The following is a 10,156-nucleotide window of genomic DNA, read 5'->3' as shown; positions in this document are numbered from 1 at the left end:
AGACTTAAAAAAATAGAAAGATATCCTATGTTCCTGAATTGGAAGAATCAATATTGTTAAAATGGTCACACTGCCCAAGGCAATCTACAGATTTAATGGAATCCCTATCAAATTACCCAGGACATATTTCACAGAACTAGAATAAATCATAATAAAATTTGTATGAAACCATGAAAGACAAAGAATTGCCAAAACATTACTGAAGAAAAAGAAAGAGGCTGGAGGAATAACTCTCCCAGACTTCAGACAATACTATAGAGCTACAGTAATTAAAACAGCATGGTATTGGTACAAAAACAGACATATAGACCAATTCAACAGAACAGAGGGCCGAGAAATGAACCCACAAACTTTTGGTCAACTAATCTTCGACAAAGGAGGCAAGAATATACAATGGAATAAAGACATTCTCTACAGCAAATGGTGTTGGGAAAACTGGACAGCAGCATGTAAAGCAATGAAGCTAGAATTCTCCCTTACACCATATACAAAAATCAACTCAAAATGGATCAAAGACTTAAACATAAGACAAGATACAGTAAACATCCTAGAAGAAACTATAGGCAAAACTTCATCTCACATACATCTCAGAACTGTTCCCCTAGGGAAATCTACCCAAGCAATAGAAATAAAAGCAAGAATAAACAAATGGGACCTAATGAAACTTACAAGCTTCTGCACAGCAAAGGAAACCATAAGTAAAACAAAATGACAACCTATGGAATGGGAGAATATTTTTGCAAATGATGAAACTGACAAAGGCTTGATCTCCAGAATATATAAGCAGCTCATACGACTTAATAAGAAAAAAAAAAAAACAAACAACCCAATCCAAAAATGGGCAGAAGACCTAAACAAGCAATTCTCCAAGGAAGACATACAAATGATCAATAGGCACTAATTGTAAGAGAAATGCAAATCAAAATTACAATGAGGTATCACCTCACACCAGTCAGAATGGCCATCATTCAAAAGTCCACAAATGACAAATGCTGGAGAGGCTGTGGAGAAAAGGGAACCCTCCTACACTGCTCGTGGAAATGCAGGTTGGTGCAGCCTCTGTGGAAAACAGTATGGAGATTCCTCAAAAGCCTAGGAATAGACTTACCTTAGGACCTAGTTATTCCACTCCTGGGCATATATCCAGAAGGAATATTCTTCTGGATATTCTACTTCAAAAAGACACCTGCACCCCAATGTTCATAGCAGCATTATTTACAATAGCCACGATATGGAAACAGCCTAAATGTCCTTTGAAAGATGACTGGATAAAGAAGTGGTGGTATATTTATACAATGGAATACTATCCAGCCATAAAAAATGACAACAACGCCATTTGCAGCAACATGGATATCCACGGAGAATGTCATTCTAAGTGAAGTAAGCCAGAAAGAGAAAGAAAAATACCATATGAGATCACTCATATGTGGAATGTAAAAAAAAAAATTAAAAAAGAACGTAAATACAGAACAGAAACAGACTCATAGACATAGAATACAAACTTGTGGTTGCCAAGGGGGCAGGGATAGGAAGGGATAGACTGGGATTTCAAAATTTGTAGATACTGAGAAGCATATGTAGAATAGTTAAAGAAGATTATACTGTATAGCAGAGGAAAATATATACAAGATCTTGTGTCAGCTCACAGTGAAAAAGAATGTGATAATTAATATATGTATGTTCATGTATAACTGTAAAATTATTTTCTATAGTTGAAACTGATGCAACATTGTAAAACAACTATAACTCAATAAAAAATGTAAAAAAAATTTTAAAAATAAATTAGAAAAACAAGATTTAAAATTAGAATGCTTGCTGCCTTTTACTACCTGTTCATCCTTTGGCAAATTAAAACCTCATATTTAAAATGAAAACAATAATACCAACCTTGAAAAACTGTTATGAAGAATAAAAGTGACAAAAAGTTAAAGTGTTAAGCATGTAAAGCCCCCAGTAACTGTTAGCCTTTCCAAAAGTGTGTGCATGGGGTGGGGTGGTAATGATAAACAGTACAATGTGAGTGTAAAGTGCCTAGCCCTGAGCCTGACTAAACAGTGAGCTATATGTGGTTAGAAACCATGAGCATTTTCTTTATTGAATCTTGATCACCGATGACTAGAATTAACACATAATATGCATAAATTAAAGAATACACACATTACTTTATTTAATGATAATTTAAAAATACCACGCCATTATGCTACGAATGATCAGGTGGTATCCCAGATAGAAAATTATTTTCTTCAATGAGAGAGAGAGAGAGAGAGAGAAGAAAACTCAGACAATTAAAAGATGCAATTGTGAAGATATTAATGGCTTGTGAGAGCCAAACAACTAATTTTCCATCTTCACATCCAATCCATTAGCAAAACCTGTCAACTTTATCCTTCAAAATATATTCTGAACCTGGCCACTTTTCACCACCTCTGCTATCCTAGGTTTAACTGTTTTCTCTTGTCTTGACATCTGCAGCCGTAGGCTTCTTCCACTGTTATTCTCCTATAGTCCGTTCTGTTCACATAAACAAGTGATCTTTTATAAAATCTAAATTAGATCAAATTTATGCTCTATTCAAAAGCCCTAATGCCACTATACTTAGAATAAAAGCTCAACTATTTATCATAGCTGGCAACTCTGTCTATGATGTGTTCAATGCTTACTCCTTGGATTCTGTCTCCTATGTTACACCTCCTGTTCATCACATCCCACTCTCACAGGACTTCTTATTAATGCTAGAATCCTCTTTAATCATTCCTCTGTTATGACATTTGTTATTTCTGATCACTCTACTAAGAATTCCTAGCAAGTTAATTAAGGTTTCTGCTAAAATGTCATCTCTTCAGAGGCTTTCCCCATCATCCTACTAGAAATAACACATAATTTTTGTCACTCTTTTCCACCTAAATTTTGTATAAACCTCAGTCTACTACAAAAGTTGTATTTTTATTTATTTACATGTTTACTGTGTCTCCAAAACTAAACTATATGCTCCACGAGGAAAGCATGTAACAGTGGTTGAGGGGGCATATTCTCAAACTGGTCACTTTAGATTTGAATCCTAACTTCATGGCTCCATTACTTACAAGCTTATTATCTGAAGAAAGTTACTTAGCCTCTCTGTTTTCTACTTTCCTCATCTGTAAAATTGAATAAGTATGACATATATCTCATAATATTATACAAACAAAAGCAGTTTTTCATTCCATGCAAAGTAGCCAAAATAGTGTCTGACACACAGTAAGTGCGGTTTAAGTGTTAGCTATTTTTATTATTATTTTCTCTATTTCAGTACATAGATCATCTTTTGGAACATAGCAGGTTTTTAATAAACATTTGCAGAATGGTGATGCATGTACATTGTGGACCTGATTTTCAGAGCAGCTGTAAGATTGAGTTAAGTGTCTAAAGAGAATGGAAAGGTTGATGCTACTGACTGTTATCACCTGGCATGCCAGAGCAATAGAAACTGAGAGGCAGAATGAGGACATCACTCAGAGGGGGAGGAGAGAAAGACAGAGATAAAAACAAAGAGAAAAGGAGAAGGACAGAGAAAGTTTGTTAAGAAGAGGTGATATACACACACAGTGGTGAAATACCTTTCAGTTGAACCCACTCACCCACTAAATATGCAGCCCACTTTTTATCCCAAATAGACAGAATAGCAAGGGAAAATGAGGGTCTGGTAAAATTTGGAAATTGAATTAGAAGAACCCTAATCCCTTTCTATCTCCAAGTGTGAGATTCAATGAATGCCTACCCACACAGTGCTTGTCTTCCTGATGAAAACCAAGCCATTTTCCTGAATACCTGGGCAATCACAGTTGTGTGAAAAAAGCTGTTGAATAAGAAATGGGTTGGATGGGATAAAGAAATTCTGAATCATGAATGAGCAAAAACCTTTGGAAGTAGAAGGGCAGACTCCATATCCCCTCCCTTGGTCTAGAATTTCCAGAGGATGGCTAGTGAAAGCGGTGGTAGGAAGTTATTACTCTTTGGAGAGGTAGTTAGGAAAAGTTTATGACATGACCTAGCTACACAGCCTCTTGCTTTTGTCCCTAGGAGGGAAGCAAGCCAGAGGGTGAACCTATCAAATACTATATTATTTACTGTTATGTCTTATGCCCCTTTTGCCACAATCTGGGACAATAGGAAGCAAGCTGAAAATGAAGTTACTTCCATTTTCTCTGCTACCCCTTAACCTGGCCCAATCTTAGTTCCAACAAAGTTTTCTCAAATAATTATCTTCACCAAAATATGTATTTATAAGACTTTTAAGTTATTACTCATCTCTGAAAACTTAAAAGATCTGAAAATGCTTCCATAAAAGAAAGAATAAACTGAATAAACTGATTAAACTGACTAGAGACTCATTGTCCATGTCACACCAAAAGTGTCTTGACCAATCAGTTCAGGAAAAAACTAATAAATAAAACCGTGACTAGCCAATTTGATGTAAAGCCCATTAAATCACTCTGTGTCTACTCAGGCTGAGTTGAAAGAGCCTATCTTCCAACTCCTTCTTCCATTTCATTGGACTTTAGCTGATTAACAGGAATAGAAGCCGAGCCATACATTCAGCAATTAAGAAAATGCTGAACAATGTCTTATCAGACCTCATTTATATAAATTGGACTTAGAGAGTTATCCCAAGGCTATAACTAATCAGAGGAATTCATTCTCACAAAGTCAGATCTTTAGAGCTTTAAAGGCTCTTGGAGATCATGTAATCCACTTCCTTATTTTAGTTACGTAACCTGAGGCCCAGAGGACAAGCTTGTGGCAGATCTCAAGCTAAAACCTAAATCTCCAGAAACTTCTCTGGAAGCTTTATCAGAGTACCTGGATCTCTAGATTTTTAGGAAAGAATCTCTACTACTATTCTAGGGGAAGCTGGTAATTTGTGTTTGAAATCTGAGGATAGCTGTGGACCTTCATCCCATCCGCATCTCCAAGATGTATGCATGCAGTGTAAGTGTAATTTTTCACATATTTTCAGAGCCTAAAAGACCTCAGGTTTACCCTTGCCTAAGGTTGCATTCAGATTCCTAGCTTCTTGAACATCCTGTGTCTTACCCCATTTTCCACCTGGAAAAATTCAAGACAATCACTGTATCTTTGAAGCACTATACACACTACTTGTGCCACTCACCTTATCCTTGGCCCAGCTAAATTTGCCCAGATGTGGACATGTCTATTTTGAAAACAGTTCTTCAAATAACTATGAAAATGGGAAAAGTAAAAATAGAAGTACAAACAGATAGGGATCCTTGTTGCAAATGCTTCTGAACCCAAGGTACTCTAAATCTGGATGATATGCTTGATATAAAATGAGGTGACATAAGAATATATGCCAAATGATGGAACAAGATAAAACCCCAGAAGAAGAAATAAGTGAAGTGGAGATAAGAAATCTACCCAACAAAAGTTCAAGGTTTGATTATAAAGATGCTCAAAAAACTGGAGAGAATAAATGAATACAGTAAAAAAAATTAACAGAATTTTAAAAATATAAAGGAAAACCAAAAAGAACTGAATAATAAAATAAGTGAAATAAAAAAAATTCTAGAGGAAATTATCAGTATATTAGATGATATGGAGGAACAGAATAGCAAACTGGAAGACAGAGTAGTGAAAATCATCCAAGACAAACAGAAAAATAATTTTTAAAAAGAGAAAGTTTTAAGAAACCTCTGAGATGACATTAAGCATAGTAATATTCACATTAAAAAATTCCCTGAAGAAGAGAGAGAAAGGGACAGAGAACTTATTTGAAGAAATAATATCTGAAAACTTCCCTAACTGGGAAATGAAAAAGACATCTAGGTACAGGAAATACAGAGTAACAAATACGATCAACCCAAAGAGATTCACATCAAGACACATTATAATTAAAATGAAAAAAAAAATAAGGTTAAAGAGAGACTCTTAAAAACAACAAGGGAGTGCTCGCTTTGGCAGCACATATACTAAAATTGGAATGATACAGAGAAGATTAGCATGGTCCCTGCGCAAGGATGGCATGCAAATTCGTGAAGCGTTCCATATTTTTGGGGATTTTAAAATGCAGAATGGATAAACAAGATTATATTGTATAGCACAGGGAAATATAAACAAGATCTTGTGGTAGCTCATAGCAAAAAAAAGTGACTGAATATATGCATGTTCATATATAACTGAGGGATTGTGCTCTACACTAGAATTTGACACAGCATTGTAAAAAGACTATTACTCAATAAAAGTTAAAAAAAAAAAAAAGGGAAAAGCAAATAGTTACATGCAAGGGAACTCCCATAAGACCAGCAGCTGAATTTTCAGTGAAACTTTGCAGGCCAGAGGGAGTGGCAGAATATATTTAAAGTGATGAAATTTAAAAAAATGTAGGACCAATAGTATTATTCAAATTTAAAGGAGAGAGAGTTTTACAGAGAAGCAAAAACTAAAAAAGAAAAAAAAAGTTAGTAGAAGAATAGAAATAATAAAGATCAGAGCAGAAATAAATAAAATAGACTATAAAAAAAATAGAAAAAAATCAATGGAACTAAGAACCTGTCCTTTGAAAAAGCAAGTAAAAGCAATTAACTTTTATCTTGACTGATCAAGAATAAATAAGGGACCCAATAGATAAAATCAGAAATAGAAATTATATCCAACACAACAGAAATACAGAAGATTATAAGAGGTTATGAATAATAATTACATGTCAATAAAGTGGAAAACCTAGAAGAAATTAATAAATTCCTAGAAACATAATATTACAAAATTGAGTCAGGAAGAAAGAGAAAATAAAACAGACACATTACAAGTAATGAAATTGAATGAGTAATTTAAAAGTTCCCCCAAAAGTCCAGGACCAGATGGCTTTAGATGTAAATTCTACCAAACTTTTAAACCCATGTTAACACCTTGTCTTTAAAACCTATTCAAAAACTTGAACAGGAAGGAACACTTTCAAATTTATTCTACAAGGCTAACATCACCCTGATATCAAAGCCATAAAATATACCACAAAAAAGGAAAATGACAGGCCAATATCACTGATGAACATAGATGCAAAAATTCTCAACAAAATATTAGCAAACCCAATCCAACAATACATTAAAAAGATTACCCACCATGACCAAGTATGTTTTATTCCAGGGGTACAAGAATGGTTAAATATCAGCAAATCAATCAATATGATATGTTAACATATTGAAGAATAAAATCATGTGATTGTCTCAATAGATGTACATAAGCTTTTGAAATAATTCAACATTTATTTATGATAAAAATCTCTCAACAAAGTTGGTATAGAGCTAAAACCTCAATGTAATAATAACCATGTAGAACACACCAACAGCTAACATCAGATTAAATGGTGAAAAGCTGAAAGCATTTCCTCTAAGATCAGGAACAAGATAAGGATGCACACTCTTGCCACTTTTATTCAACATGGTATTGGAAGTCATAGTCACAGCAATCGGATAATAAAAAAATAATAAAGAAAAAACATTCAAAATATAAAGGAAGAAGTGAAGCTGTCACTGTTTGCAGATGGCATGATACTATATATAAAAAATCCTAAACGCCACCTAAAAACTACTAGAACTAAAAAATGAATTCAGGAAATTTGAAGGATACAAAATTAATATACAGAAATCTTTTGCATTTTTACATACTAACAACAAACTATCATAAAGCGAATTAAGAAAACAATCCCATTTACAACTGCATCAAAAAGAATAGAGTACTTAGAAATAAATCTAATCAAAAAGGTCAAAGACCTGTACTCAGAAAACTGTAAGACATTGATGAAAGAAGTTTGAGATGACACAAACAAATGGGAAGTTACACTGTGCTCATGGATTAGAAGAATTACTATTGTTAAAATGGCCATACTCTATATTTGACTATATATTTTTCTTTACCAGTGAGATTTATACTTTTGCATGCTTTTGTGTTACTGCTCTAGCATCCTTCTCTTTCAACTTGAAGGACTAACTTCATCATATCACTCAAGGCAGGTAATTTACTTGCAAATTCTATTATACTTTGTTAGTCTGTAAAGGTCTTAATCCTTCCTACATTTTTAAAATAATTATTGAAAGGTATGGACTTACTGCCATTTTGATCATTGTTTTCTGGTTGCTTTGTAATTCTTTTGCTTCTTTCTTCTCTTGCACTCTTCCTTTGTGAGTTGATGATTTTCTGTAGTGGTTTGCTTAGATTCCTTTCTCTTTATCTTTTGTGTATCTACCATAGGATTTTTACTTTGTGGTTATCATGAAGCTTACATAAGACAACTTATAACACTCTACTTTAAGTTGATAACAGCTTAAGTTCCAATGCAGTCTAAGCCTCTATATCTTTATTCCTCCCCCATGTTTTATGTTTTTGATATCAGAATACACCTTTTATTTTGTGTCCAGTAAAAAATATTGTAGTTATATTTATTTTAGCTACTTTTGTCTTTTAACTTTCAGACTAGATTTATTAGTGATTTACCCACCACTTTTAAAACATTAGATTATTCTGATTATTAGTACAGTTAACCCTTGATATCTGTGAGGGATTAGTTTCAAGACCCCTTGCCGGATACCAAAATCTTTGGATGCTCAAGTCCCTTATATAAAATAACATAATATCTGTATGTAACCTATGTACTCCTTCCATATACTTTAAATAATCTCTAAATTACTTATAATACCTAATACAATGTAAATGTTATGCAAATATATATAATATTTGCATATAAATACAATATAAATGCTGTGTAATTAGTTCCTGATATATAGCAAATTCACATTTTGCTTTTTGGAACTTTCTATAACTTTTAAAAATTATCTTTTATTTACAGTTGATTGAATCCACAGATGCAGAACCTGAAGATATGAAGGACTGACTCCATATATTTACTTTTACCAGTGAGGTTTATACTTTTGTATATTTTCCTGTTACTAATTAGTGCCCCTTTTTTTTTTCAGTTTAAAGAAGTCCTCTTAACATTTTTGGGGGATGCCAATCTAGTGATGATGAATTCCTTTCACTTTTGCTTGCCTGAAAAACCATCTTTCCTTCAATTCCAAAGGACAACATTGTCTGGTAGAGTATTCTTGATCAGCGGCTTCTTTTTTCCCAGAAATTTGAATGTATTTTGCCAGTTCCTTCTGGCTTGACAAATTTCTGCTGAAGAATCTACTAATAGTTGTATGAGAGTTCTCAGTAATTAGTGATTTTTTTTCTCTTGATGCTCTTAATTCTTTCCCAGTTTTTAAGATTTGACAAGTTAATTATAATGAATCTAGGTAAGGAGTTTTTTTGGTTTCACTTAATTTGGAACTCTCTGAGCTTCCTGGATCTGGATGCCCATTTCTTTTCCCAAGTTAGAAGAGCTTTCCAGGCATTATATCTTCAAATAAGTATTCTATACTTTTCTCTTTCTCTTCTCTGGTACCCTTGCAATGCACATGTTATCACTGGATGTTCTCCCATAAGCTATCTCCATTCTTTTTCCATTCTATTTTCTTTTTACCATGTTTATTGTGTGAATTCCTCTATCCTGTCTTCAAGTCTTCTGAACCAATCTCCATCTAATCAAAACTGGTGTTCCAGGTGTATGCACAATCTTCATTCTGAGAGATATTTGTGACCTGGAGCAAGGCAGAGGGAGAGCATAAAAATGACACTCACATGCCTCTGCAGTTTGGGGAGAGTATTACAGTAGGCCTCTTGATGTGTGTTAAATTAGAAGCATGTCCCTCAGGCTGAATCTTTAAGATAAGCAAGTGTGACTCTTTCATAGAAAGACTGGTGATACATTTCAGTCTGCTAACTCTTTGTTCTGCCCTGGAGAGTAGCTGGCTAATAAATACCTTCACTTGTTACCCATAAACATAAGCCCTGCTTGTCACCAGAGTCAGGCAATTAAGTGTTGTCCCCTGGGCATCAGCCACAAAACAGGGCAGCACACATTTGCACAAGCTCTTTTCTAGGAGATTCTGACCACCTGGAGTGAGGCAGATGGAAAATGTAAAGATGACTCCTACCAGCCTCCACAGGCTTTGGAGAGTATTTCATTAGGAACCTAGATGTTTATTAAATTAGATGCTCACACTTCAGGTCAAAGCTTTAAAACAAGGAAATAAACCTCTTTCACAGAAAGACTGGTTATGCATTT

General features: G+C 34.2%; 1 non-coding gene across 1 annotated transcript; it reads left to right on the top strand.

Annotated features, from left to right (window-relative positions):
• Nucleotides 1-5,942: 5,942 nt before the first annotated feature.
• On the top strand, nucleotides 5,943-6,049 carry LOC116151128 (U6 spliceosomal RNA). The gene has a single exon (XR_004134904.1). It is a non-coding gene; the product is annotated as a U6 spliceosomal RNA (small nuclear RNA).
• The last annotated feature ends 4,107 nt before the right edge of the window (nucleotides 6,050-10,156 follow it).

Source organism: Camelus dromedarius, chromosome X (assembly GCF_036321535.1).
Source record: "Camelus dromedarius isolate mCamDro1 chromosome X, mCamDro1.pat, whole genome shotgun sequence".
In the NCBI taxonomy this organism is placed as follows: domain Eukaryota; kingdom Metazoa; phylum Chordata; class Mammalia; order Artiodactyla; family Camelidae; genus Camelus; species Camelus dromedarius.
The sequence above is the reverse complement of the archived record's forward strand: the minus strand, read 5'-3'. Positions and strand labels throughout refer to the sequence as shown.